We start from the raw sequence: 27,008 nt of genomic DNA on the forward strand, positions 1-27,008 counted from the left end.
AAATAAACAAATAAATAAATTCTTTAAAAAACTTATTTAAGTATGAAAGTATGCACATATTGAATAAGTGCAAAATTTACATGATGTGAATTTAAGCTAGAAGGTAGAACTTCCGAAATAAAAAAGGGAAATCTCATGCTTGCTGTGAATGGCTTCCCATTGCCAGGTGGTCCACCCCTTCTGCCTGGCGGGATTCTGGCAGAAGCATTTGATAAGGGAGGAGCCCAGGGAGCTCCAAAGTTCCTTTTACTTCTACAATTTCATCCTGGAGCAAAAAACTTACATCTTTGGTGTAGAAGTTTGGATAACTTAACACACCCATCACCAGAGAGGACCTCAGGAGGAACGGACAATGATAATAAAAGTCATCTAACCTTTAAGAATTCAGGTACTTCACGTTTTTCTCCCTTCTTTTGCTTTATATGGGAGAGCTTTTGGCTTCTGTCCTGGAGTGAGTCTGTAACCAACACTAAAGAGGATGAGTCTCCTGCTGTTGTGGAAACCTCAGGGCTTCTGCACGTTGCCTACGAATTTACCTAATCTAAGAAATGTGCCAGAGGAATTAAATGTGCATGCCGAATTAAATTTCTTTGAGATGCTTCACCTCCGAGTGGTGACAAGGGGGTTGATCCATGGGGTCAGTATTGAAATTTAGACGGCTGACATCCCTGTAACAGCTCGGGTTTGCTGAGCTGGGGATAGTAAGACACTTCATCCAGTCAATGTTTGTTTCTGAAATATTTAATGTTACAAAGGATTTTTTTTTTTTATGTTGATGTTCATGACAGCTTTTTAGAAACTAACAGCAAGGGCTTCAGATGGGCCATATCCTCATGCTGTCTGCTTTCTGGGGAAAATTAAGGCCAAGCAAAAGAACACCTACCAATAAAGTTATTGTTGAGAGAATGGCTCCTGTAGCCATTTGTCAGCATCAACTCTTGTGAGGCAGCTTTACTATATGATGTAATAAAGATAATTTATAATGTTTCATGAAAGCAGGAATGAGTAGTAGTGGGGTTTTTCTTTGTCTTTTCTTGGCATGTCATTGAAACAGAGCTTGGACCAAATGAGAAACATTTGTGTTTGGGGGAAAAAGAAAAAGATTCCGGAGGCTTCTTGACTGGGGTCAAATATTGCTTCCTTGTTTTATTTGGAGCCTGTAAGCAGACTTATCTGGGATGAGCATTAACAACCTTGCCATGTCTATCTGTTCATAAGCAAATGCATTTTCTGACCTTAGGGAACCAGTCTAAATTCTAGACCCACATAACGTAAGCAATGAATCAGAAGAAAAAGTGTGTAGGTTGATCTGTCTCAAAACTATATGGCTTTAGAGTGGATTTAGAAATTCAGTTCCTTTACCGTGGTACTTATCCAGAAGCTGTGTCCTATGTAAAGAAAAGTGTGCCTGTGCGTCCTGAAGTCGCGTGCTTTTTTAGTTGGTCCCAGAGGAGCGCTGAGTTTGCTGAGGAAGTCTAGTAGTTCAGCCCTGGTAATAGAATCTGACAGATGGACTAATGTGATGGAATACTTGTGTTGGTGGAGTGAACCAAAACCAAAAACAAACAAAACACACACACACACACACACACACACACACACACACAACAAAAACAAAAATCTATCCTCCTGCTCAGGCTGTTTGTGTGCTTGATTTGATTCTAGAATTGGCACCCAGAGAGCCACCACACAAGAAATCTTGAAATGCTAAGGCATAACATTTCAGAGGTATTTGAGTCCTCACTGTTGCCAAGGTTTATGTTGGATGCTATATATAGGGCACAAAGACAAAGGCGGTGGCATCCTTGCCTGCCAGAAACTCAATCTAGGGACAGTGGGAAGCACATAGAAGCTTAACTCGCAGTGGGACTAAGGCATGTATGGGAAGGAAAGACTAGTTTTGGTTGGGAGGATCAGAGGGGTCATCTTGGAGGCTGGGCTGTGTGATCTGGTTTGGGAGAACATAGATTTATATTAGATGAGTGGGTTGTGCTTTCCTGGGAAGAATGACTCGGGCACAGACTCTAAAGAGGGTGAGTAGAAGGCAGGATGTGGTGGGGTGGGGAGACTCCCAGACGCACTCTTGGGACTGGTCTGTGGTTCATGGCTGTGTGCGTGTCTATGGGAAGAGGCTGAGTCAGGGGAAATCACTGGGGCTCTAAGTGTGCAGGACCTCATGTCCTGAGGGGAGAAATTAGAACCCTATCCTGAATGCAATGGAGAAGGAGCAAGGAAGTAGAAAAGGCAGTATTGTAAGTAGCACAGAAAGGCACAGGAAGAAAGCAAACACCTTCGAGTCTAATTCCCCATCTTTCTGCTGCTGTCAGACTGATTGATGGGGGAAGCTGGGCTGCTTATGTGGGCTGGGCCTTTGGGAGGACTGATGAATTTTTTATATTATATTATATATATAATCTTTACTACAGAATGTGAAATATCTTTATTTCAGAATGTGAAATCATACTTATGCTGGACTCAGGAAAAGGTCCAGTCACACCCTTCCTTCTCCACAGTCTCTATTTGTTTTCATTACCTGCAAAGTCCCCTATAAAGAACCGTCTTTCACCATCTTCTCATGCATAGCTTACTATAAATCAACTGGGTGCCCTGTGTAAGGTGCCAGGGGTGCCAGCAGGAAGACGTCGCTCTCAAGGAGCTCCAGGCTGAGACAGATGAAAGAAGAGAGGATTCTAGGACAGGATGCTAGAGGTGGTGGGGGCTTCCCAGCAGAGGGAACAGCAGGAGAGCTGTATAAGGGGTGCTGGTTGGGGTAGTGGCTTCATCACCCGTCTGTGGGAGGTGATGCAGGTTAGCACTTACTTAAATATTTCCTGCCTTCACAGGTGACTTAAAGTTTCTTTGAAGCAGCAGAGTCTTTAAGTATGGCATGTATTTTTTAAAATTGTATTTTACCCCTCAGCTGCCACTCCAGAACCAGTTTAGAACAGAACACAGTCTATCTTATTGTTTTGAAGTGATTTAAGGGATCCTTAATCTGTGTATATCAAGTATTTGCCTATAGAATAAATTAATAATGAATGCCCTGGAAATATTTTTTTGCTTTTTTAAAAATGTATGTAGGTGCTATTGGGATTAATTAAAAATTCTTTTAAGGGCTTTTTTGTCTTGATGTCTTCTCTCTCTAAAGCTATCAAAAGCACAGCTATTGTGTGCATTTGTTGGGGCCAGTGGCGGTGGGGAGTGGGCATCTGCGAAACTTTCTAACCTTAAAAGGTACCACCTTTTCCCTCTCCCACCAGTTAGCACAGAGCCTGGCACCTCAGTGAATAATGAATAAATGAAGCCAGACAAATGATCAGGGGAGCATACAGAGCTCCGCGATTCATCCCACCCACCCTTTAGGACTGCATGCCTACTCCCATTGCATTGGTGTTGATAATGGTGCGGGAGGCACCATGAGGTCTGGGGCTTGTGGGCTTTTCCTGCCTGCATTCTCCCAGGCATGTGAGAATCACTAGGAATTAAAATTTAGCACAGCCTAGTGCCCCAAAGATGCAGACCTGTTATTGGAGGGTCTAATCTTAGTCCCGGCCCAGCGCCTTGACTTAAAGGAGCTGGCTTTTAGACATAGTGACTGAGGACCTGAGGATGGGCCAGGGCCTCACTTCTCACAGGCAGTGTCAGCCTTCCCCTTGCCGGAGGAGCTCTGTCTGTAGGTTGTCTGGGTTAAGCATCAAAACCTACCTCTTAAATCTATTTCCTGGCTTGGGCATCCTCCCACATGGATCCCATAGGGTGAAAACAGTGACTGTGCCTGTAAGTGAGCACTCCAAATTTGAGAAGGACCCCACTTAGGCACACTCTCAGTGGGAAAGGGACATGAGATCATTTTGTTCCCATGTTAGTTTCTAAAACCCTTTGTCCTTCTGGAGTTGGCAGGCCTTTACTCTTCCTGAGCTCTTACTGATGGTTTCCCTGTAAGCTATTGTTCTGAGGCGATCAAAAAGAATGTTGGACTTGCACGTGTGTGTGTACACTCCTGTGAGAGCTGATAGACACACTCACATTCACACACAGTCACACACTTATGCTCATACAATCACATGGACACACACACACACACACACACGAAAGCTATGCCTGTCTTGAACTTAGTATACATGGCAGTATCCAGTGGGATGTTTCACTTTTGAAAGGTGATTTAATAGAGAGCAGATCTGTGTTCTTAATTTGGCTCTTGCTTATTTCTTTTAACTGGCGAGTTGTGTTAGAGTAGAAGAGTCCATTAGCAAGAGAAAAGGGACTACCGCATTTCCTTACGTGTCACATAGTGCTGTGCGTCAGTCCTGCATGGGGTATGGGTGCAGGCTATCCAAAACCAGGTTCAAACATTGTCTGATGTCATGGTGTCCGTTTTTGGCTATTGTAACTAAAAATAAAAATGACAGCTTTGTCTGCTAGTGAGATTACAAAAAGGGGTCTTTTCTCTAATAACTTGGCATACTCTTGCTCAAATTATTAGGAAAGAAAAATACTTTCTTATTTGGTCAAGATAATATTGGTAAGGATGTGGCAAGGGCTAGAAACTGAGACATGTACTGGTTATGTCTCCATACACTTCAGCAGTTTTTCTGGCCAGTGGATGACTTGACCAGTCACCGAATGAGCAGACTTCTCCTGAGGAAGACAGTGATGAGGCACCTGAAAGAGAAGATGGAAGGAACCCCAGCCCATATCCACCTGAGGATGGAGATCCCAGACATTCTTCTGAACTTTGCAGAAGTGTCTGGGCCTTTGCTCCTTTCTTAGCTGTTTAGGAATACGCACTGATTATTGTTCATGGTAACAGAATGTGCCACAGGAAATCAGCCTGCAGGGCGTGTAAGGGGAAAGACCAATGGGTTTGCGAAATCTAACAGCCGCTTTTCCCAAAGGACAGGCAGCATCAGAGGTCACTGTGCCCTCAGCCGAGAGCACAGGACTGTCCCAGGGCATGGAGTTTTAAAAATGAAATGTATTTATAGACTGTGCCCCTGGGGACCAGAACCTGTAACTGTTCACTGTCAGGCTCCACCCATGACCACGGGACTCACTCCACAGGGTTATTGGTGTGCCTTCAGGTGGGGCTGAGAACTCCTGGAGGTCCCTGTCACTGACATGACTGTCGTTTGTTGTCATTGCTTTACTCTGACATACATATAGAAGAGTATATAAAACATATAGGTATAATTTGAGGAGTTAAAAAGAACATTTTCAAAGCCAACAACCAGATTGAGAAATCAACACTATGAAATAGAACAGCGGTCCCCAACCTTTTTGGCACCACAGACCGGTTTCGTGGAAGACAATTTTTTCATGGATGGTGGGAGACTGGAGGCGGAGCTTAGGTGGCAAAGAGCAAAAAACTTCATGTGCTTGCCCGCCTCTCATCTCCTGCTGCCACAGACCACTACTGGTCTGCGGCCTGGGGGTCGGGGACACCTGCCTTAGAAGCTCCCTCCACCCCAGAGGTGACAAGTGTCTCAACTATTTGTTTTAACCAATCCTTGTTTTTCTTATTTTTATTACCTATGTATGCATTCCTAAACAATATGTATTTTTTTAAGTTTTGGAAATTGAGTATCAAGCACAATCATAGCTTTGGGAAGGTCCCTGCTGAAACTGTTACTCAAGGGAGCCCAGGAGACGTGGAGGACTCCCAAACACTTGTTAGCATTGCTAACCACAGAGTCACACTTTTCCACCATCAATGCTGCAGATAGCCCATTTTATCACTGGTCCCTGCCCTTGTGCATCACTGTGTAAATGGGGTTGCCATGTATTTACAAAAGGGTTGTAGAAAGTTCAGAGACAGAGATTATAAAAGGGGACGCCTTATAACATTTTAATTAAGCAGGAGTCCGTAGCCAGAGGCACAAAGAAATTTCAGGGGGCTCACAAGCCATTTGAAACTGAAGGCATTTCATTCGTGGGGGTAAAATGGTGCTTTATATTTCCAGAGGAGTTTGTGGAACCTCCTTCCCCATCAGGATAAGGAATAATGTGGTTGTGGTGGTGGTGGTGGTGGTGTGTGTGTGTGTGTGTTTAAAGGAATCCCAGGGTTGTTGAAGATTTCTTGAAATGTGTTGGGTCTGCTTGAGTGTGAGTCTGCATTGGCTTTTTACATTTGGGCATGTCTAACTGTTGAAAGAAAAATGAGCAGTAAGTTATACATACCATGGATTGGCCAGGGGGGAATCCTTGATTATACTGCGGGTGGCCTAATAGGCTTCGCATTTTCTCGGAAACCTACATCTCCTTCTCTGGACCCAGAGTAACTAGAATGAATGGTAAGATGGAAGAAAAAACTGGAATTGTTCTGGTTTCAAAACAGATGACTTCACTGCCTAAATTCCACTTTACGAAATTCCACTTTATGCAAAAGAAACTCTTTTGCTTTATAAATAATAATAGATCTTTGGGGAAACGGATCCAAATGCCCATTTAGTGAGGGTGGAGACAGATTTGTCATTGCTGAAGCTAACTCCCTAGAAACAAAATACAACTATTGTTACACCAACCTCGTAGTTATTTCCTAAGAGATATGGGAATTTAAATTTATAATGACTGACATTCATTTCTTCAGAGTAGGCGGGTAATTATGCTTTGTATAAGCTGACTTAAAATGTGAGGTCCTTTCAGCTTTGTTAGGGAATTTTGGAATTCTGTAGCTGAAAGACACCTGAGTTTTATCCCGTCTGTCCATGGTTTTATTATAGGTTAGTGTACTGAGGGGTCTGTCAGGTTAGGTGGGATCTCTCGAAGGTTGCTTTGACTTGTCAGGGTCAGTGGGAACTAGAACCCCAGAGGAACAGAGGAAGAGGCGCAGCTATTTAGATTATTATGGTTTAAATATATACTTAGATGAAGATCAATTTTAAAAACCATACTCAGAAGACACTTCCTAGAGAATTAGCATTTTGATCATCCATTTTATTTGAACAAAATGACCCTTGACAGCTGTCTCAACCACCCCTTTTTGAAATGTACTATTTCTGGGAGGGTTCTGGTCTCCAGGATCTGTAAACCTAATGTATGGAAATGGAGCTCTCATTCTGGTTCTGTATTTATAGTTCATAAATTCACAATTTTTAGGTCTTCAGGTTTTTCTCAAGTTTTTAGATTTTTTTTTCCTTGTACTCAAGTGTGAATAGTTCTGGGATTTTGTTTTTTGCTTTTTTAAAATTTTGTTTTTGAAGAAAACCAGGAATTTCAGTTTGGCTGATGAAAGTCTTTGGGGATTAAGGAGAGTGAACTAGGGGAATGGTTAAGATTTGGAACTGCGGGCATCTCCTCAGTTTAGAGTGAGATGGAATAAGAATACCATTTATTTAGAAACTGAGTTTTATTAAGGAAGGTAATTTACAGGTAAATTTAAGCTTTATAGACTTGGTTCTGTGATTCCATTCCTGAACTTGCCATTACTCGCTGCTGACTGTGGACAAGGCCTGTTTTCTTCCTGAGGCTTGGTTGTTCACACCTATAAAGAGAGGGGCTGGGGTGATTATCTCCAAGAGCTCTTTGCAGCCACGACTGGACTGCGCGTTGTGGGATCTGCAGAGAGAGGCTGTACTAAAGCTGCTGGTTACAGAGCAGTGCCTCTCACGAGATTGAAGGCAGAGAGCTGCCAGCGGTGTCACTGGACAGTGCTCTGAGACCGTTTATCTCACGTGAACGTTTTTCTTATTCACGCTCTTTATAATTTGAACCGCACCCGTGTCATTTAGCATTGGGAGAATGTTGCTCACTTGCTAATGTGCCACCTGCCCTGACACCTGTCATTTCTCTTCTTGGCCAGTGTGCTGCTGCAGGGTAACATCTGGACGGGGCTCCTGGACCCTTGGATGCTTGGCTCCCCATCTTTCCTGGATTGACTTCTTGAAGGCTGTGAGTAATCTCCATGTTTCTACTTTCAAGCAACTGTAGACCAGTGGAGTCTGAGGGCTGAAGGGCCTGTGGCCAGCATTCACCAAGGCCACCCAAGGCAGCTGATGGACTGCCTCCCTCTATAGCCAACCTCCTGTATACCGAGCTCCAAGAGCCTTAGTGAGGCAGCTGTGACTCCAGACACAGCTGTTCTATCCCCCACGGTCATGATGGTCGTGGGGCCTTCTGAATCTGTCTCCTTGGAGCATCTTTGTTCTACCACCAGAACCAAGCACAATTCCCTATCTTTAATGGCTTGCAGAAAAAGTCTCTTTAGGGTGGCAAATGCAGGTGCTGTCCCCTCTTCCTGATACCCTCTTCTCCAACATATTCCTCCTCATTCCTCAAGTCTTATCCTAATGCAACCCCTAATGCCCACCCCTTTTAGAGAGGCCTTATCTGATGACCTTATTTAAAGATGTCTTCCCCTAACCCCAAGTATTCTCTCTAGCAGGCCCTTGCTTGCATTTTTCCTTCCACTTACCACAGGATAGGTCTCTTCAGTCACTTGGTAGACCACCCATTCATTCATTCATTCATTCACTCAGCCAATGGGTATTTGAGCACTACGTGCCAGTTGCTAAGGTAGGCACAGTCGGTGCTGTCATGGAACTTCCATGAAGAAAGAAAAAGATCAAGTAGAAACCTAAATAAACTATCACAACTCTATCTGGGTAGATTTTTTTGTGAATACTCTAAGCAGTGTTATCTGGGGGTATTGTTAAAATGCATTTCCTGCCCTGGCTGGTGTTGCTCAGTGGATTGAGCATCAGCCTGGGAACTAAAGGATCACTGGTTCAATTCCTAGTCAGGGCACATGCCTAGGTTGCGAGCCAGGTCCCCAGTTGGAGGCATGCAAGAGGCAACTACACATTTATGTTTCTCTCCCTCTCTTTCTTCTTCTCTTCTCCTCTCTAAAAAAAAAAGTAAATCTTTAAAAAAAAATGCGGGTCCTAATTCAATAGTCTGGGTGGGGCCTGAAATTCTTCGTTTCTAACCAGCTCCAGGTGATGCCCATGCCTCCAGTTTATAGTTCACACTTAGAGAAGGAATTTCTAAGCTTCTTGATGCATGAGAGACTTGGCCTTGAAAGTGACCCTTGGCAAACTGCCTGAGGTGTGTATCATTAAAGCCATCAAGAGACCCACTGAGACTTTGCCTGGCTTCAGCAGTGTGAAGCTGAGTGGAAAGTATGAAGCCTGTTACTCTCACCTGTGTCAGTGAGTTTGTACCTCATTATGTTATTGTAGGTTGTGGTTTAGTCAGTGAAACCCTACCTTAAATAACGTGCTTTTTAGATTTATGAGATGCAGTCCTGTGCGGGTCTCCACAGTGTGGCTACTCCATAGATTAGTATTTCTGAAAAGACTGGTGTTTTTTGTTTGTTTGTTTGTTTGTTTGTTTCGTTCTTAAGAGTAGGCTGTGTCAGCTGGGCTATTGTAGCCACTTAAGTGGGGTGGGGAGAAGGGAGACTATGTTGGAAGCTGTGAACTGACTGCAGAAACCTCAGAGCAGGCAGAGTGAGGAGTTCAGGGTAACTTGGCCAGCAGCTGTCTTGAGTCCAGGCAGCATGCTGGCCCTGGACTTGTTCTCTTGAGCCGCCTCTGTGTGGTTGTGGGCTCAGCACTGTTGCTTTGCTGTAGTCAGAGCTTTCAAAGGTTGTGTTTCATTTTCACAAGAAGCCAACTGGATTGTTCACTTGAGTAGTTAATAGTTTTAACAGCCATTCAGGGAGTACTTAAGATGTACTAGGCACTGGGCAAAGTGCCTGTCACACGGTCTCGTGCTTTAAACCTTCCCATAGCCCATTAGGCAGGTTGTCACAGTTCGACAGAGGACAAGACTGAGGTTGGAGGTGAGGTAATTCGCCTGGGGTTACACAGCAAATAGGGTCAGGGTAAGGGGTTTAGCCTGTGTGTTGGACCCTGAATCGCTGATTATTTTTGTTATTTTCTTCTGTCTCTCCCCACCCCCAGCCCCCGCCCCCCAAATTAGACCTCTGGGTATGGCCCTCCCTCTGTGTCAACTCTAAAGTATTATTTCTATAGCACTTTGGCCCCTTACATTAAGGGAAGAGCTCAACCACTGTGGGGAAAGATGAACAGGGAAGAGAAAAGCATGTGTTGATTTGGGAGGCCAACTTCTCATCCCAGCTCTGCTGGCCTCAGCCAGCCTCCCAGGGGACAGTTCTCTGTGGGGACTGGGATTGCTGCTGGAGGGCCTCAGAGCCAGTGCTACAGTTAGTCCTCAAAGGCTCACGGCTGGGAGGCAGAAGCCAAGGGCTCAGGTTGATTCAGTGTGTTCTGAAACCATTTTCTAGCCACTCTGTGGGATTTCTGTATCAAAGACAATCTCCAAGTTACCTCGCTGTGCTCAGGGTTATTTTGTCTACTCTCTATCAGATATGCTATGCTCATGCTGTATGGATTTTAGGTTTTTAGTTAGGCCCCTTGATTTTGACTTCATGTATATTCTGAGCCACTCTGCACCAAATGCATAATTAAGTTGAATCCATACCGCTAGGCTTCCATGGCAAGGTGTGCACTCTGAATCTTATGCTTTGGGCAATGCCAGGAACCATGCTATTACACTTGTATGCAAACTCTTGTTACTAAATCCATGCCTGCACCTCCCCCTGTGGAGCGTTGGGATGGGCCCACCCATGCTGGGGTGGAATTGGATCTTCAGAGCAGCGCCTTCTTTCTTCTGTAGACTTAGAGGGTTGTGCTTCCTTTTTTATCCAGAGTTCCGGCTCCAAAGCTAGTGGGAACTGGAGGCTCTTCCCAGCTCTGTGGTGTATAACCTATGCCCACATGTGTTTACCTGAGTCTCATTTTCTCATACAGGCACCAATGACTAGTAGCTTCTATTTTTCTGGGCCTGTTCCCTCAACAGTGAAAGTAGGGAGGTGACTGACTTGGCAGAGAGAGTTGTTTTAAATATGATGCTTTGAGATTACTGATACTCATTTTGGCCACTGATTCTTCATTCCACCTGGGTCTGGCTGAATTCCCTCCAGTTGTGCTCTTTTCCCATGTCTGGAGCCAATATCTCCGTCTGTAGAAGTGAACTCATTGAGGAGAAGGTTCATGCTTCATCCATTCTGTATCCCAGGGCCCAGCACTCAACCTTGAGCTCAGACATTTGTTAACGGAACCCAGTGGGGTAATGTCCCTTCTCCCACCTGCTGCCCTAAAGTCAGCCTGTTTGGAGAGCAGTACTTCCCGGCAGTGCTGGTGGATCTCTGCAGGAACACAGGGGTGGGAACGGTGGCCAGATTGGTCTCTGCTGATGACAAGTCTTCACACGTGAACATGCAGTAGGTGCTTCCTAGCCTTTTGTGGACTTCAGAAGCTCTCTTCTCCAGAGTCTCCAGTTATCTGCAGTAAAAGGAGAGAGCAAATGCGAGATGCTCTGTGCGTGTCTAAAAAAAGTACATTTCTTTCCTATCACAAGTTTTGTTTGAATTTCTTTAAAATGTCTTTTTTACTTTAGAAAGTTATAAAAATAATTTAAAACCTGTTGATTTTTTTTTAAAAAAGAAAGAAAACGAAGAGAAAGGATTTATAAAAAGGGAAAATGCAGTTTCCCTCATAATATTCTTCACAATGGCAACGTCTGTCAGGGTTTCCCGTCTTTCAGGCCTGTGTTTTAGGTCAGACTTGGAACTGACTGTCTCCTCTTATTGTACCAGATGTACCTTTAAAAAAAAATCACAATGTAACACATTTTAGGGTGCCAGGGACAGAGGCACAGGCTCCTTCCCCCTAAATGGTATTCAGATACTTATAGTCTTCCTCTGTCTCAAAGCAGAACACTGTCCATCTTGGTCATTCAGAATGGCTCACCCGAGAACCAGCATCACTCACGGGGCAGTTGGGATGGGAGCAGAGGATTTGGCCTGCAGCCCACATGGAGCGCCAGTGCGTACCCCTGTTCCAGCAAACTGGGATTCTGATCCATGTTATTACTTGTCTGAAATTGTGGGTCCACGGTGACACCCAACCACAATTCTTTTTCTCATTTGGAACTTGCAGAGGCATGTTTCTCTTTTCTAAAAAAGAAAAGCCTAAAAAGCATGATTTCTAATTGAAGGAGTGACTAGCTGGGAATTAGCCAGTGTTTCTTTTCCTTTGTCCCTTCTCACAGACAGAGCTCTTAGCCTGGCTTAAGAACAATAAACTATATTAACCTCCTTTGCTTTTGCCAAAAAGGAAAAGTATTTCTAAGGTGGTATCAGGACTCTAAAAATAAAGCCCTCCTGACCTTTTGTGTGTGAGAAAGCATGTTGTTGTTTTTTTAAACAAAAAATAATATAGTATCACAATGTTCTGTGTAACATATTTTAAAAACGAATATCATAGATATGAGTTTCATGCTAATACAGATCTGTCCTATATTGAAAGGCTGCACATTATTTCTTTGTGTTGTTACATTCTTTTTACATGAAAAGTTACATTATGTAAGGTTTCATGTTCTTGTTGCTAGCTGGGCTTTTTCCCTCCCTTCCTTTACTCCCTTTCTTTTCTTTCTCTTTTCCTTTTCCTTTCCTTTCCTTTCCTTTCCTCCTTTTCCTTCTTTTTTTCCCTTCTCCCTCTTCCCCTTCCGCCTTTTCCCTATTCTTCTTGTAATATTGCAATGAGCAGTTTTATAGTACTTATTTGTAGACCATGTAAGAATTTCTGTATAATTCCAAGCTCAAAAGATAGGCACCTTTAAAAACTCACTTTTTGGAGACGATGTAATTTATATTCCCAACAACTGTGTGGGGCCCCCTCACTAGCATAGAACGTTGTTAATCTTTAAAATTTGTTGTTTTGAAAGCTAAATGAATATATAAAGGCTTCTAAAAAAATACTGCCATGTCAGGTCTTGGGTTTGTAGGGCTTTAAACAAAGTCTCGAACCAGCAGGAGTTGCCAGGATAACCTTTCTAGTCTGTTGGTTCTACCTTCAAGACTTACCACAGAGCTTCAGTGGAGGTGGCCAGTTCTCTCCAAGGGCTCCTTATCTCTGCTTCCCTCCTGTTCTCGTTTATGCCCAGCAGTGCTGACTTGTTAATAGATGCTCAGAAGCAATCACTTGTATTCAAGCACATGTGACAGAGAAGATATGGGTCAGGCTGGAGGCTGCGCCTTGCTGCCCATGGCAACCTTGGCCTCTCTTTCCAGTTCCCTTCCCTCCATTTTTGCTCAGAGGGCATCTTCTTGGCATATTTGCTGTGGCCATGCTGGGCAGTCTGTGGCCGGGGTCTCGTAGGCTCCCCAAATCACTGTGACATTTGACAGAAGCACATTTCTCCAAGGCAGAGTCATAGTCTGTCTCTGTCATTTGGCAGGCATCTGTGGCAGATCTCGCATTTAACAAGAGTGGATGATGCCAGGATGATAAAAGGCTGATAAAATTCCCTGTGGAGCGAGCTTTGCTGACCTGCCCACCTCAGAACAAGCTTCCTCTGTGTAGTACTGTAGCCAGCACCCTGTCTGACAGATTTCTGCACCTGAGTGCTGAGAACAGACCTCTGTTTTAGGCCAGAACCATTCCTAGTGCAAGTCATCAGTTTATCTAGGCTCTTTCCTTTAAAAGTCATGTATCCTCTCTTTGGGTGGATCTCCTGGACAGCCTGCCTGGTGGGCTTCAGTGTTGAGTAGATGCAACAAAAATTGTCAAAAGCAATTACAGCTCTTTTCTTCCTGGATCATCCTTACCCTGGAACTGCTCAGAGTGGGATGGCAGGCACACACTCCTCAACTGTTGGTAGAATGAAGAAGTGGAAGCTCCAGATAGGCTCTACTCTAAAACAAATCATCTTGCCAACAGCCATGAGGCTTGGCATGGGCCTTCTTAGCAAGACCGCGTAGTAGTCAGGACAGTAGCTGCCTCCCCCAGATGTTTTGTTCAATGGAAATGTTTGAATGATGAAAAAAATATCCTCCAGCGCCCTTCTGAGAGTGGAGGCGTTCAGTTAAGTGGCTCACGTGATTAGCTGGAGTGCATCGCTGCACCCATGGACTGCTTTTGGCAGCCTTTCTTTCAGCCAGCTGCATGGATCCCAGGGGATGTTAGGGAAAGTAAGGAGGTGGGAGGAGAGGGGGTTGTGATCCTTACGCAGCATCTGGATTTCTAGGGCAGGGTTTGGGCTTTGCTGCCTTGGGCTCACAATCCAGCTGCTGTTGCTGCTGCTGCTGCTGCTTGGACCTGCTATGGTGAGGATGACTCAGAAATCTGGAAGGTGGCCCTGGTGATTTTACTACTAGATCACAGGCAGCACAAAAATCCTCTGAGGTAGGTGTGGCTGCTGGGGCAGTTGACTGAAGGAGTGGATGCCATTTGGACGCTGGTGCTCTGGGACACTGGGGTCTCCTAATTAGTTAGAACTTGGGACAGATTTTATTTTTATTACTATAAAAGGAAAGATTAGAGTTCTGGTGGCAAATACTGTACGAAACAAGGACAGATGATACAAAATAACTTCCGTCTGACATGAAGGTCACCTATTTTGTAAATTATCTTTACAGATCACTTGGTCAAGGGCCAAGAGGTAGACTCTACCTCTTCTTCCCAGAAAGGAAGAAAACCCACACATTTCCAGATGAGAGAAATAAAAAGTCTGTATTAGTTTCTATTGCTGCTGTTACAAATGACCACAAACGTAGTCACTTAAGATACCACAGATCTATTGTCTTACAATTTTGGAGATTAGAAATCTATGACTCTCACTGGTTGGAATCGAGGTGTGGGCAGGGCTGGGTTTCTTTTGGGGGCTCTAGGGGTGAATCCATTTTTGATTTTTCCTCTGCTTCTAGATGCCATCTGTATCTTCAAATCCCTAATCCTCCATCCTCAAATCCAGCTACATTGGATCTTCCTCTGATGATAGCTGGGAAAGGTTCTTTGCTTTTTAAGGATCTTCTTGATTCTATTGGACTCATGTGGATAATCGGAAAATCTCCCTTTCTTAGGGTCCTTAATCACACCTGCAAAGTCCATTTTGCATACTCAGTTTCTGGAGATGAGTACGTGGACACCTTTGGGGCACATTCTGTCTGTCACAGGGTCAGACAAGTGTGGTTGTACACCAGGCTTGCAGGGAGGTGAGAGGCAAAAGTAGATCCAAGGATCCAGATCTGATCAGTCAGGGCCCAGGTCCTCCCCTTCCTACTGTTTGCCAAACTGCACAGGGCCCAGTAGAAGTGGAGTGGACTCTTCACAGGCTGCACCCTTTGCTGCAGCCAGTTTGTCCCTGGATAAGCTGTGAGCATGAGAACAGAAGGAGCCTTTCCTTCCTATAGGAAAAGGTAAAGCTGTGGTACCTTGCTATGTAACAGGTTATGGTGACTGTTTATCCCATTGTATTGATAGAGGTCTGTTATTGTCAAGGCTCCTTATGGTAAGGAGCAGAGACAGAGGTGAGCTAGCATAAGTAAGCTGACTGTGGGGTCATTCAGTGCAGCTAATTGCAGCTAACCTTTATTGAGTGCTTGCTGTGTACCTAAGAGGACACACCGAGGACTCACCAGTGCATACCCTTTCTCTAAGAAGCCACTCTGGGATATTTCCGTACAGTGCCACACGCCCCTGTGGATCAAAACTACATCACCTCCTTTGCCTAAACTTCCAGTGGCATCCTTGGCCCCGCTCGGGGCAGGCGTCCAGTTGACTTGGATGTGAAAGAGGAGCATAGTCACCCAGATCTGTGAGTAGGTAGGTGGGACAAATGAGTTTAATATGGACAGGGGGCCTTGCCTTATTCAACAGATGTTACCATGGAAATGCTTTGCAAATTGAATCTGAATTTGTGTTGTTTTAAAATATTTTAAGCTACCTAATGATTCTGCTTACCCGAATGTGTTTCTGCAGAAATTTAGAGAAAAATGGTATTAGTAGAGCCATGTTATGAGCCTTAAAGACATTGAAGTCATTCAGGTTTCTGAAAACAGCTATAAGAAAAACAAACTTTATTTTGAAAGGATTTCAAACTTACAGAAAAGTTGTGAGAAGAATATGAAGAACTCCTATATAGTCTAACCTAAATTCATCAATTGTCTATTTTGCCACCTTTGCTTTGTCATTCTCCACATTATATACCATCTTTTCTGAACCATTTGAAAGTTAAACACACTATGACCCTTCACCCCTAAATACTTAGCACGTCTTTCCTAGGAACAAGAGCATTCCTTTAATAACAACAGGTCAATTAGTAAAAACAGAACATGTAACACTGATGTATCAGTATTAAGTATACAGTTCATACCCAAATTTTGCCACTTACCACAGTAATGTCCTTTTCTTCCTTCTGACTTACGATTTAATCTAAGATTGCATAAATTGTATTCAGGTGTCTTGTCTCCTTAGTCTCTTTTACTTGGGAACAGTTCCTCAGCTTTTTTCGTCTTTGATGACATTGATATTTTTGAAGGGCATAAGCCAGTTATTTTGTAGCAATTTGGGTTTGTACATGGTAATTCCTCAAAGTTAGATGTATTTTTGACAGGAACATTATATAAATGATAATTTGCATCTTTCTCTGTGCATCAGGAGAAACCTGGTGTCATTTTGTGCCAGGTTTGAGCCTTTGATTAATGTTGGCGATGAACTTGTATAATTTAATTGATCTGGTCTAGAGGAGTTGAGCATTTCAAGTTGGGCATGTAAAGAGGATGACCTTCTCTGCCTTTAAAGTTATGTCTAGTTTGCAAGTGCTTTTTGTACATGCGATTCTCCTAAAGTGGGCACCCTTGTACCCTGCAAGGTGTGCTTTTGAAGACAGGTCCTCAGAGCCCACAGAGAGCTCATTGTGAGGAAGAAATTCCCTGAGGTTGGAACAGAGTGTTCCCTCTGCTCTAATGGCCAGAGGAGTAAGCTCCTTCCTGGAGAGAGAAGCAAAACTGTCATGTGAACAATGGGTGTCCTTTGCCTGCCTCTGACTGTCCTGGCTGCCTTTGAATTACCTAGGAGAAGAAGAGACAGATCAGGACATACAGAAGTCTTCCTTACACACTGTTGACAGTTCTCTCTTTTGTGGATCTCTTTCTCTTCTGCCATTGACTTGCTGGGCTAATTTGGTTAGTTTGCATAATGTTTGTGTGCCAGGTGTGTAAGACCCAGGATGCTGCTTCTGCACCAGGTATGGGTTTCTTTGTAGATGTTATTCTCAGAACTCAGGAGGATGCTGTGTGGGAAGGATGTGTTGCTTAGAGCTCTTAAAATTTTCAGTTTAATTGTGGCCAGCATTATTCTGGATTAATGCTTCTCAAACTTCTTCCAGTTTGTGAACTCTATTGTTGGACACGTGACCTTACCCCTAGAGCTGCTGTTCCCACTTGTCATTGCAGAAGCAAACAAAATGACTACATGCAATCCGCTATAGGGTTGATAGGAGAAATGGCACTCTCTAAAAATGAAATAGTGTACATGATCACAAAAATTAAATTCTCATCATGAACTACAGTATATCTTGACGATCCTACCCAGTAAATTCACAGAAAGTGGGAAACATATGAAGAAGTTTGACATAGTCCCTGACCTTAAAGATATGGCCTTTCTGTTGACTGTTACTATTACATTGATTTATGGGTTCATTTGTTTCTCAATTATTGTTTTTGTTGTTGTTGTTGTTGTTGTTTTCTTTGTTCTGGGCAGTTGTAATACCTGATCCTATTTGTGGGGTTTACCTCTGCACAACTTGGGACATATTTGCCTGTGTCCTCAGAAGAATTGGCAGTGACAACAGGCCTCCCCAAGACAGCTGGCTGGAAAAAATAAACATGCCTGGGCATAGATTTCCAGAGGCTGTGTTTGTGCCTGAATTGGAGCAAATAAAAATTATAGGCAGCTTTAGGAAAACTAGATTTGGAGATGCTCCATCTTCCCTAAAAGGATGTTAATAATTTAGTTCCTTATGCTGTGGTCTCAGCAAAAGTTTTTCAGGTTTGTGTATGGTCTTTAATTCTTAAAGATGCTGATTTATGCCACTAGCTTTTCTACCTATGAAATTTTTGCTTCAGGAAGGGGCTTTGGCAAGATGCATCATGGTTTTTAAATTGAGTCCTAGTGTCTAGTACAGAAATGCTAGGTAAATGTGGCCTGATGGTGGCTGTGGTAGAAAGCAGATGCTGAGGACATTTGGGGAGGGGGGCTGAGGTTGATAGAATAGGGCTAAGATGTCCTAGAAATGCAAACAGTTTTGAGAAGAGCTAGAATAAACTAAAAGGAATAGGATAAAAATACAATGGTGCCTCATTTACGTTGGTGTCTTCTGGGAGGGTGGAATTCAGCATTAGTGAGTTTTCTAAGTAATTAAAGTTTTCCTCAATTACAGATGAAACTCCACTCAATTTTTCTTGAAAAAGTCTGAAGCGCATTATGTGCTTTCCCCTTTTAAAAAGTAGCAGGTAAGTCTCATAATTTTCCCTTTTCCTTCTCACTCAGAATTCTGGGCTGAAACAGTGGCTGCGCTCCAGGCTGTGAGGATGCCAGGGTTGTGCCTCTCTATCGGACGTGCTCTCCTTCCCCCTCTGCTCTCCTCTCCCGGTGTGCCTCAGGAGCTCCTGTAGCCTGCTGTTCAGATAGTTGGCTTCAGGCGGGACTGAACGTCCCCAGGGTGTACCCAATAGCCAAGTGATAGATGCTGCCTCAGAGGAATTGCTCTCCGCTACGACTTCAAGCATACGGGCTTAGCCATGGCTGCTTGGTTTCTGCTTGAAAGCCTTTTCTGGTTCCTCAGGGTTAGGGTCTGCTCTGGGCCCAGGTCTTAATTTACAGAGGTGTGACTGAATGATGGTGCAGAGAGGCCCATGCCACTGAAAGATAATATTTTTATTACTTTTTCGACAGTAGGAGGCACACCACAAGGGAAGCATCATGGTGGCAGGAGGCAGGAGACAGAAACAAGGAGAAAGCCTTGGCCAGAGCCTTTATTGGGGTTTCCAAGGAAGCAAAGCAGGGCAGAGCGAACATTTTAGCATTGGCTAGTTTGAGTAATTCCAGTGGGCTTCGAACAATAGGTGTGGTCTCCAGGTGCCTGGTCCCTTGCCCTGCGATGAGTTAGGGCAGGAGATATAAGGGCATGGTGTGTGAGAGTTTGATAAGGAGGTACGGTGTTCCCTCACTTATCACGGGTATTACATTCTAGACCCCCCGCAATAGGTGAAAACCCGCGAAGTAGGAACTTTAAATTTATTTTAGTATTTATATATATTTTAAGGCTTTACAAACCCTTCCCACCCACTTATAAACCATTCCCACTCCCTTATTAACCTTTTCTACACTTTTATAAACACTACTTACATTCTTGAACATATTCTACACTCTTAAATCTACATAACTTTAACAACACACATATACAGTACCGCAAAATCCTGCAATATAGTGAAAAATTCGTGATAAATAATTAAATATAATATATATTTTTTAATTTGCTTTATTGATTATGCTGTTACAGTGGCCCCAATTTCTTTTCCCTTTGTTCCCCTCCACCCAGTGACCCCTCTCCCTCAAGTTGTCCCCCCTGCCTTAGTCCATCCCCATTGGTTGTGCATATAGTTCTCAACATCTTCCTGTCTCCTCCGCTTCCTCCTACTATGCTTCTTAATTCCTGTACCATCTCCCTCACTTTCCCCCCTTCCCCTTCCCAGCTGACCTCCCCTCAAAATGTTCCCCATACCTGTAATTCTTTTCCCACTCTCGTTGCCTACTTAGTTTGCCTTTGTTTGGACTCCCTAGCTTCTGTTGTTGGTTGTTGTGATACAGTTTTCATTTTAATGTTCATAGTTTTGATCCTCCTTCTCCTAAACAAGTCCCTTTAACATTTCATATAATAGTGGTTTGGATCTGATGAACTCCTTCAGTTTTACTTTGTCCTGGAAGCACTTTCTCTGCCCTTCTATTCTGAATGACAGCTTCACTGGATAGAGTAATCGTGGCTGTAGGTTTTTGCTTTTCATTACTTTGAATATTTCTTGCCAGTCCCTTCTTGCCTGCAGAATAATATGGAACGCTTCACGATTTTGCGTGTCATTCTTGCACAGGGGCCATGCTAATCATCTCTGTATTGTTCTGATTTTAGTATATGTGCTGCCAAAGTGAGCACTAAATATAATATTTTTAAAAATCCCGTGATACAGTGAGGCCGCAATAAGTGAACCGCGATATAGAGAGGGACTCCTGTACTTGGGGGATGTACACTCTGCATTGGTTGGTTTGTGTATGAAAGGCGTGCTGCTGGCTGAGATCTTGGTGACCTCTAAGAATTGGCTAGTCCCGGGAAGGGCAGTCTCTCCCCAGGTCTGGGTCTGAAAGGCCCCCAAATTCCAGAGTGTCCAGAATATAAAAAATAAGAAAATAAGAGTTAACACAGTTGGCTCTGTTATGAACGGGTGCCACATAGGCAAATCCAAGGGTCTAAGACAACACAGTGAGAACAGTGGCCTTGTAGCATATAGATTGTCCAACTTCTAGCTACCTGTCTGATTGCTTTGGGGTCCTTACCACCGTCACCTCCAACTCTGTGGGGCCTGGAGGCTTTGTAACTCTGTAGTGCTTGGGGGCTTTATGACAGTGGGGGTCTTACATTAGTTCTGCTTTCTGCTTTAGAAAGAAGTGTCTCCATCCTCAGGGGAATGTGCTGCCTGTGTTCTTTTTCTTGTTTGGTAGTGGTCTTTAAGAGAGAACAAGTTTCATTTCACCGGGGGAAAGTAACCAAATTACCAGACTCTGAGTTGTAGGAGGGAGAGACCGTGCTGGTGGGGAATTAGTTTTCCCCTCACAATTTCTGGTGTGTTATGTATAATGCCTAACACATACCCGTTTTATGAGAAAGCTAAGTTATTCAGCTGCAACTCAAAACTGCAAATATATGCTATTATATGCCATTACAGATACTGTAGAAAATTCAGATCCATAAAAGAAAATAAGTATTACCCTTATAATCCTGTCATCTGGTGATAGCCTCTGTGTTTAAAAATGATAAATTCTTCTATATGTGAGTTCCTTTTAGCTATTTTTTTCAAAACATTTTCTGCTATAGTTTCAAAATTTTTCCAAACTACAAAATTCATGAAAATATGCAAAAGTTTCACTTTACATTTCTATTCTAAATAATTGCCTTCTGTTATGGTGGAATTCTTGTAATGCCAGAGAACTTTGCAAATTCTTCCATCTCTAATGACCCCTGGGAGAGGATTTGAGGTGGTGCTTTGGAAAGCGTGTGTTAGCGCTGGCCCAGGTTCAGCCACCTTCCCACTGTGTTACACTGGAACTCGCAGTATTGATGCGGCCTTCCTCTTAGGCCTTGAGGATTGAAGGCACTGGAAATCTGGAAATAACTACTTGCATTTCATTCGTGTTCCCTCTTGCCTTCTTCTTTGGGATGCCAAGTAGTGTGTTTGTAGTTCTTAGCTGGAAACCCAATAATGGGCATACATCATGATCTGGGAAGTCTGGTCCCTGAACAGCTGTTGGCCAGCTGCTGAGCTGGTAACTCGGTGAACAGATTCTCAGATGAAAGTGAACTTTCTGAGAATCTTAAATTGTATCAGAAACAGCAGAGCCATACTTCCAGGCAGTGGTCATGTGGACCTAGATTCAAATTCTGCCTGTATCATTGAACAGCCTTGTGAGTACAGAACAGTTATAAGGCTTCTGAGCTTTAGTTGCCTCACCTGCAAACTGCTGGTAAGGTACCCACCTGGTAGAATTGTTGTGAGAAGGGCATTAAACAGATAATGCAGGCAAAGCACCCAGCACCATGCTGGCTCATAATTATCATTCACTAATTTACTCTCTCTCCCACCCTCCCTCACTATTACTATTTGTGAGTATAGGAGGGTCTGAGCAAGTTACTACCAGGAGTGAAGGAATCTGTTTTAAGCTTGCCTTACAAAAAGGCTCCCCAAATCTACATGGCCGTGGCCCTTTACCTGTATAGTGCCCCACAGAATATGCTGGTCCAACACAGGGCAGGCTAAGTCTAATGGAAGTAAATAACACTGACCCTCCATGTCTAAGAGGAGGGAGGAGACTGGTGAAGAGGTTGTTTTTAGATCTGTCTAAATTAGGGATACAGCTCCCCTCTGTCAGGGTGATGCTGGGGTTCCTTTATTCTTAAGAGGAAACGTGGTAAGAGGCCGAAAGATGGGAGGCTGGACAGTGGGTTTCACGTGCACTGTTATCCTCAATGAATTTAGCATCTTCAGTTCTCTGCAGGGTCCCAAGACCCCCCGAGCTGCTATGTTCCCTTGGATTTTGGATGGGCACAGGGGGATGCCACCCTGGTCCTGCAGCCTTCCCGTTGATGACCTGCCCCAGGGCTGAGGTTATGGGCTCCTGGTGAAATTTAATTACAGCCTCAGCTTAGGGCTGTACCTCAGCTGGTAGAGTCCTGGGGGTTTTAAACAAGCACGTGCCTCTCCAGAAGCTGATTAGGGAGATGTCTATTCAAGCAGGGGATTTGTACATGTTAATCTGAGAGCAGATATCTGACTGAGAAAGGACTGTGCGACCTTAGAGAAAAAGCCTATACTTTGTTAACCTTTAGTCCCTTAAGAAGGAAACAAATCATTATGTGGCAGAGGTTCAGGCCCCATGGGGTATTTTCTGGATGATTCTCCCTTTTAAGAGTCATGTTTCCTCAGATGTGATAAAATTATCAGTTAACTTCTGACTGCTCCCACTTCATCCTCTTCCAGTTGAAAAATAAAATCTCTATCCATGTTTCCTGCATATTCCAGGCTTTTGCCGCCCTCCCCTCATCCCAGCCTTAGCAGACAAGGATAAATGTCTTCTTTTAAAAGGGAGATGAAAAAGGACAGTTATCTGAAAAGACATTGCCCCGCACCCCTGCCCCCATGCTTATTCAATGCTGGTAAGTGGTGAGTAGATTCTAAGCAGATTCACTCAGAGACAGCTGAACAAGTAATGTCAGGCCCTTGCAGCCAGTCAGTGCCGCCTCAAGCCTGGCCCAGATGCTACCCTTCCCTGGTCACCTCATCCTAGCTTAGCTCTCCTTCTGTGCTCCCTTAAGGCTGTTCATGGATAATACTGAAAAGGGAATATTAAAGGATGCAGCATTAGAAGACCTGGCACAGGCTTCACCACCTCCGAGCTGTGTAATTGGGCTTTTAAGTCGGAACTTCTTTCACTGCACTTGCAGTTAGACTGTGCCATGTCTTCTCAGTCTCCCAGAGAGAAAACTTAGCTTCTGGAGAATAGGATGTTGTTGATCTGTTATTTCCAGTCATTCATTTCTTTTACACAATTACCCTCTTAGGACCCAAGAATAGAGAGATAAACATGATACACTGTGGCATATGGTAGGAATGACAAGCGACTGCTGGGCTTTTTTTTTTCTTTTCCCTCTTTTTTGGATCTTTCTTCCCAGAGCATTCATTAGAGAGGAGCAGAACATGAACCTGGCCATCCAGTGTTCATTTGTTGACTCCGACTGCAACATTTTGGAAACCAGTGCTGTAAATGCCATTCCCATAAGAGGCTTTCCTAAGTTTAGGGGCAAAGTAAAAAACTCCCTGTTGAAAAATTTTCTGCCCTCTCTGCCAGTTGAGACCATGATAAGCAAGGGAGAGAAGGGGGTCAGGACATACAACTCTTAATGAGATGGGTATAAATTGGGAGCAAGAGGCTGAATACATGGAACAGAATTTGAAGTGCCTTGTTTTATAAATGGAATGTGGATGTAGAGAAACTTGAAATGCTGGTATTTCAAATAGGCCCAGCTCTATCACCTATTCTATCCGGAGAGGGTAAGCTATTACTGTCTTTTCCAGAAGCAGCTTTGTATGTAAAACCCTGAAGGACCACATTCCACTTGATCCCTTTTATTAACAAAATTGTTACTTTGCAGTGAGGTGGGGTGTGGCTTTCAAGGTTGGAGCCTGGAGGCATCAGGCCAGTTAATTGCATGTTTGCCTTTTGGCTTCTTTCCAGTCTTTCATCATAGATGGCCCCTTATCTATAATTTTTAGGTCAGAAAAAAATCTGCGTTTCCTCTTCATGTGCTTTGTGAGCTAAGAAGACTATGATAATGATCTAAGCACTGGCTTTGGGAACAGTTATAGTGTATGAGAAGGGTCAAGATGGACTACCCCAGATGTCAGCCTGGAGGCTGTGACTCCAGCCATCGTCATGGGGGAGTTGCCCAGACTAGCCAGCTTAGCTGGACATCCTCTTCCTGACTCACTATCTCCATGCATGTCTTCCAAAGCTGCAGGCTTTATCTGGCCACACAGATATAGGAACTGACCTATACATAGCCTGGGGGTGAGGTATACTGGAGGCCTGCATCTCAGAATCCCTACTTGACTGTGGATGATAAGCCTGGCTGCACCTCAGAACCACCTGTGTAGCTTAAAAAGAAATGATAGGGGATACCATCTCCTAAAATCTGGCTCACTAGGTTTCAGACGAGGAGAGGAATTTTTATTATTAAAGAGCCCTGGGTGTGACTAGGATGGTTCGTCCCATTGGCCCTGCTTCACCCTTCCTGCTCAGAGTAGCCCACAGGTCCAGGAACCTGTACATCAGTTGGCAGCAGATTCAAAATGCAGCCTCCCAGTCTCTGCCCAGCAGGTCCCTGCATCAGAACCTGTTCCTCAACAAGGCCCGCAGGTGATTTGTGTGCTTGTTAAGCTCTGAGAAGCCCCACTCCCTTATATTGTAGTATATGGTATGATTAGTGCTCTATTGTTCCTGGAAATGGAATATTAACTCTATACATGTGCATATTTAGCCTACCAATGCCTTTACTCCTGAGGAAATTGCATACACCCAATTTTTAAAAATTATATGTTAATTGTCTCTTATGGATTGTATTGATTACCTTTTACTCTTAGTTGCTTCACCTTCTGTGCTCAGCACATACACACACACACTTTATCTGTAAGATGCACTGCGTTCTGAAGCCAAACAAGGAGGGTTTTTGTGCTTTACCTTTGTTATCCCTGCTCCCATTCCTTGTGCTGTGAAATAGCCCCCAGGGGAGGTGATTTGCTCCTACTTCCATCTATGATTTTCCCTTAATGCATGACTATTTACTGCGCTTGCTTCAGTGTGCTCAAAATTTTGTTTACTTTTCTGTGGAAATGAGGCCATCTTATATTCCATAGCTGCACCTCCTGTGTCTAGGCCATACTTGATGCGTAGTAGGGATTCGATTGACATTCATTGGGGAATTAATGAATGAGTGGCATCAATGACCTAGGGCTTGCTTCCTCCTCTGAGGGTGGATAATACCAGTGCACTTATATTTTCTTCATTGCTCCCTCCCTAACATATCTGAGGGTGGAGAGTGAGGCTCACTTCATTTTCCATTGGAAATTGTAGTTCTTGACTCATGAAGGGTAAATCTAGAGGTGAAACAAAATTAGGCTAAATGGACGGACCTTTAACTAGTTTGTTGGGATGGCTGTTTAGAACACCACTGGGTGAATTGTGTGCCTGCTGGTGTTTTCTCAGCTCCCCAGGAATCTACCTGCTCTGTAGGTAGGGCTCCTGCTTCCCTTAGGTGGGAAGAATTCTGTTTAGGTCTAGCAGCATCTTTGGTTAATAACATTTGAAAATAGTTCCTCAGCATTCCTCCATATGTCACAGTCACCCAGGACTGAATTAGCCGTGGGTCACTCAGGAATAGCAAGAACCTCATTACAAAATGACTTGTTTCCCTATGGGTGGTTTTATGTTGAGGGATTCCATAGTCAAGTTAATATACCTTTTAGCAATTCATGATTGAGAAGACACATTCATTGTTAAATTGTAAAAAAGTGTATGCACTTCAGTGCCATCTAAGTTCTTTTCTTGGTGAAGGGGCTGTGGATACTTCTCTGTTAGCCCCAACATTCTGGCCTGTATATGCTGATACCCTAGCACTCTGATGGTTTTTCCTTGTTTGAAAACTAAGCAAAACCCCAAGTTTCCTGTCTTAATTGAGAAATTTAAAGTCTAGAATTTTATACCCGTTGAAAATATAAATAAGAATTAGATATTTGTTTTTAAAGTAAATGCTCTGGTTCTCACATCTAGCTTGAACTTGCTTTTCTAAATATCTCTAGTGTAAGTTTATGATTTTTGTTTGAATTTCTTTGGCACAGCGGAGCTGCCCCTAGCATTACCCACTGACCCAGTCTTAGAAATTGTATTAAGACTTTATATCTTCGAGGTCATGTAAAAGATTTGGGCTATTTATTTTTATACCATCTGTAACTATATTTTAAGATTTCTTAGAATACCATAGACAAACCCAGCATGGTTGAGACTACTAATAGGCATCCTTGGCTTTCCAAGGAGCTGGGATAATGGTGAAGTGATGATATTGAGTAAAATTACTATGAAGAATAAGTACTGTTCTTTGTGAAACCACAAAGCTATCTCAAAAATACATTCTTTATCCAGTCTCATTGTGGAATGAAGTATTTCATATTGAATAAACCTTCTAGATGACAGATTCTTACTCTTGAAAGTCTTTAAACTAATTTCATTTAAACCACTTTGGAAATCTCTAAATATTTCTGTTCTTTGTTTCAAAGAGTGTGCTGGAACAATGTTTTTCCTAATAATTCAGGATCATCATCATTTTATGCTACAGTGGTACATTAAGTGATTTGAGGAAAACTGTTTGATCCTATAAAGCGTACCCCCAAACCTCCTGTGCAGTTTTAGTGTTGAATCTTCGAGTTTTTTTTAACACCCCTGTGTGTCAATGGTCAGTTTCCCCCACTGTCAACTTGCCTGTCCTTTTTTGCCTTCTTAGTGGTGTATTATTTGGCAGAAGGGCCACTTGGCAAGTTTTTTGGAATTAGGCATATGCAGTGATCAAAAGTTTTAGTTTAGGCAAGAGGGATAGTCATCCATAGGAGAGTTGGAGGCTGTTGGGCAATGGCTTCATCTGCCAGAAGAAAAAATTTTAAATGTTTCTGGATTGGTTAGTGGTTGTGTCCAGCAGAGCTGAAATTGCCGTGTGTCTGACCTGATTCCAAGTATTTATCACAGGAGTGTGAGGTACATCCAAGTGTCAAATGGTCCCCAACACCTGGTGAGATGTTTTCCATAAAACTTGCTTACTAGGGGGGACTT

The 27,008-nt window shown here is 43.4% G+C and overlaps 1 protein-coding gene and 2 non-coding genes across 3 annotated transcripts in view; 2 read left to right on the plus strand and 1 right to left on the minus strand.

Annotated features, from left to right (window-relative positions):
- TLN2 (talin 2) overlaps positions 1-27,008 on the plus strand; it is a 426,734-nt gene that overhangs the window by 65,076 nt on the left and 334,650 nt on the right. Inside the window, exons 2-3 of the mRNA XM_090270695.1 lie at positions 7,799-7,887; positions 18,247-18,319. The gene's annotated coding sequence lies outside the window, so the exon portion shown is untranslated. The remainder of the gene's footprint in view (positions 1-7,798; positions 7,888-18,246; positions 18,320-27,008) is intronic.
- LOC150016597 (small nucleolar RNA SNORA33) lies at positions 15,744-15,873 on the plus strand. Its single transcript, XR_016510347.1, has one exon. It is a non-coding gene; the product is annotated as a small nucleolar RNA SNORA33 (small nucleolar RNA).
- LOC150016598 (U6 spliceosomal RNA) lies at positions 19,910-20,016 on the minus strand. Its single transcript, XR_016510136.1, has one exon. It is a non-coding gene; the product is annotated as a U6 spliceosomal RNA (small nuclear RNA).

Source organism: Furipterus horrens, unplaced genomic scaffold (assembly GCF_987537825.1).
Source record: "Furipterus horrens unplaced genomic scaffold, mFurHor1.1.pri manual_scaffold_3, whole genome shotgun sequence".
Taxonomy (NCBI): Eukaryota; Metazoa; Chordata; class Mammalia; order Chiroptera; family Furipteridae; genus Furipterus; species Furipterus horrens.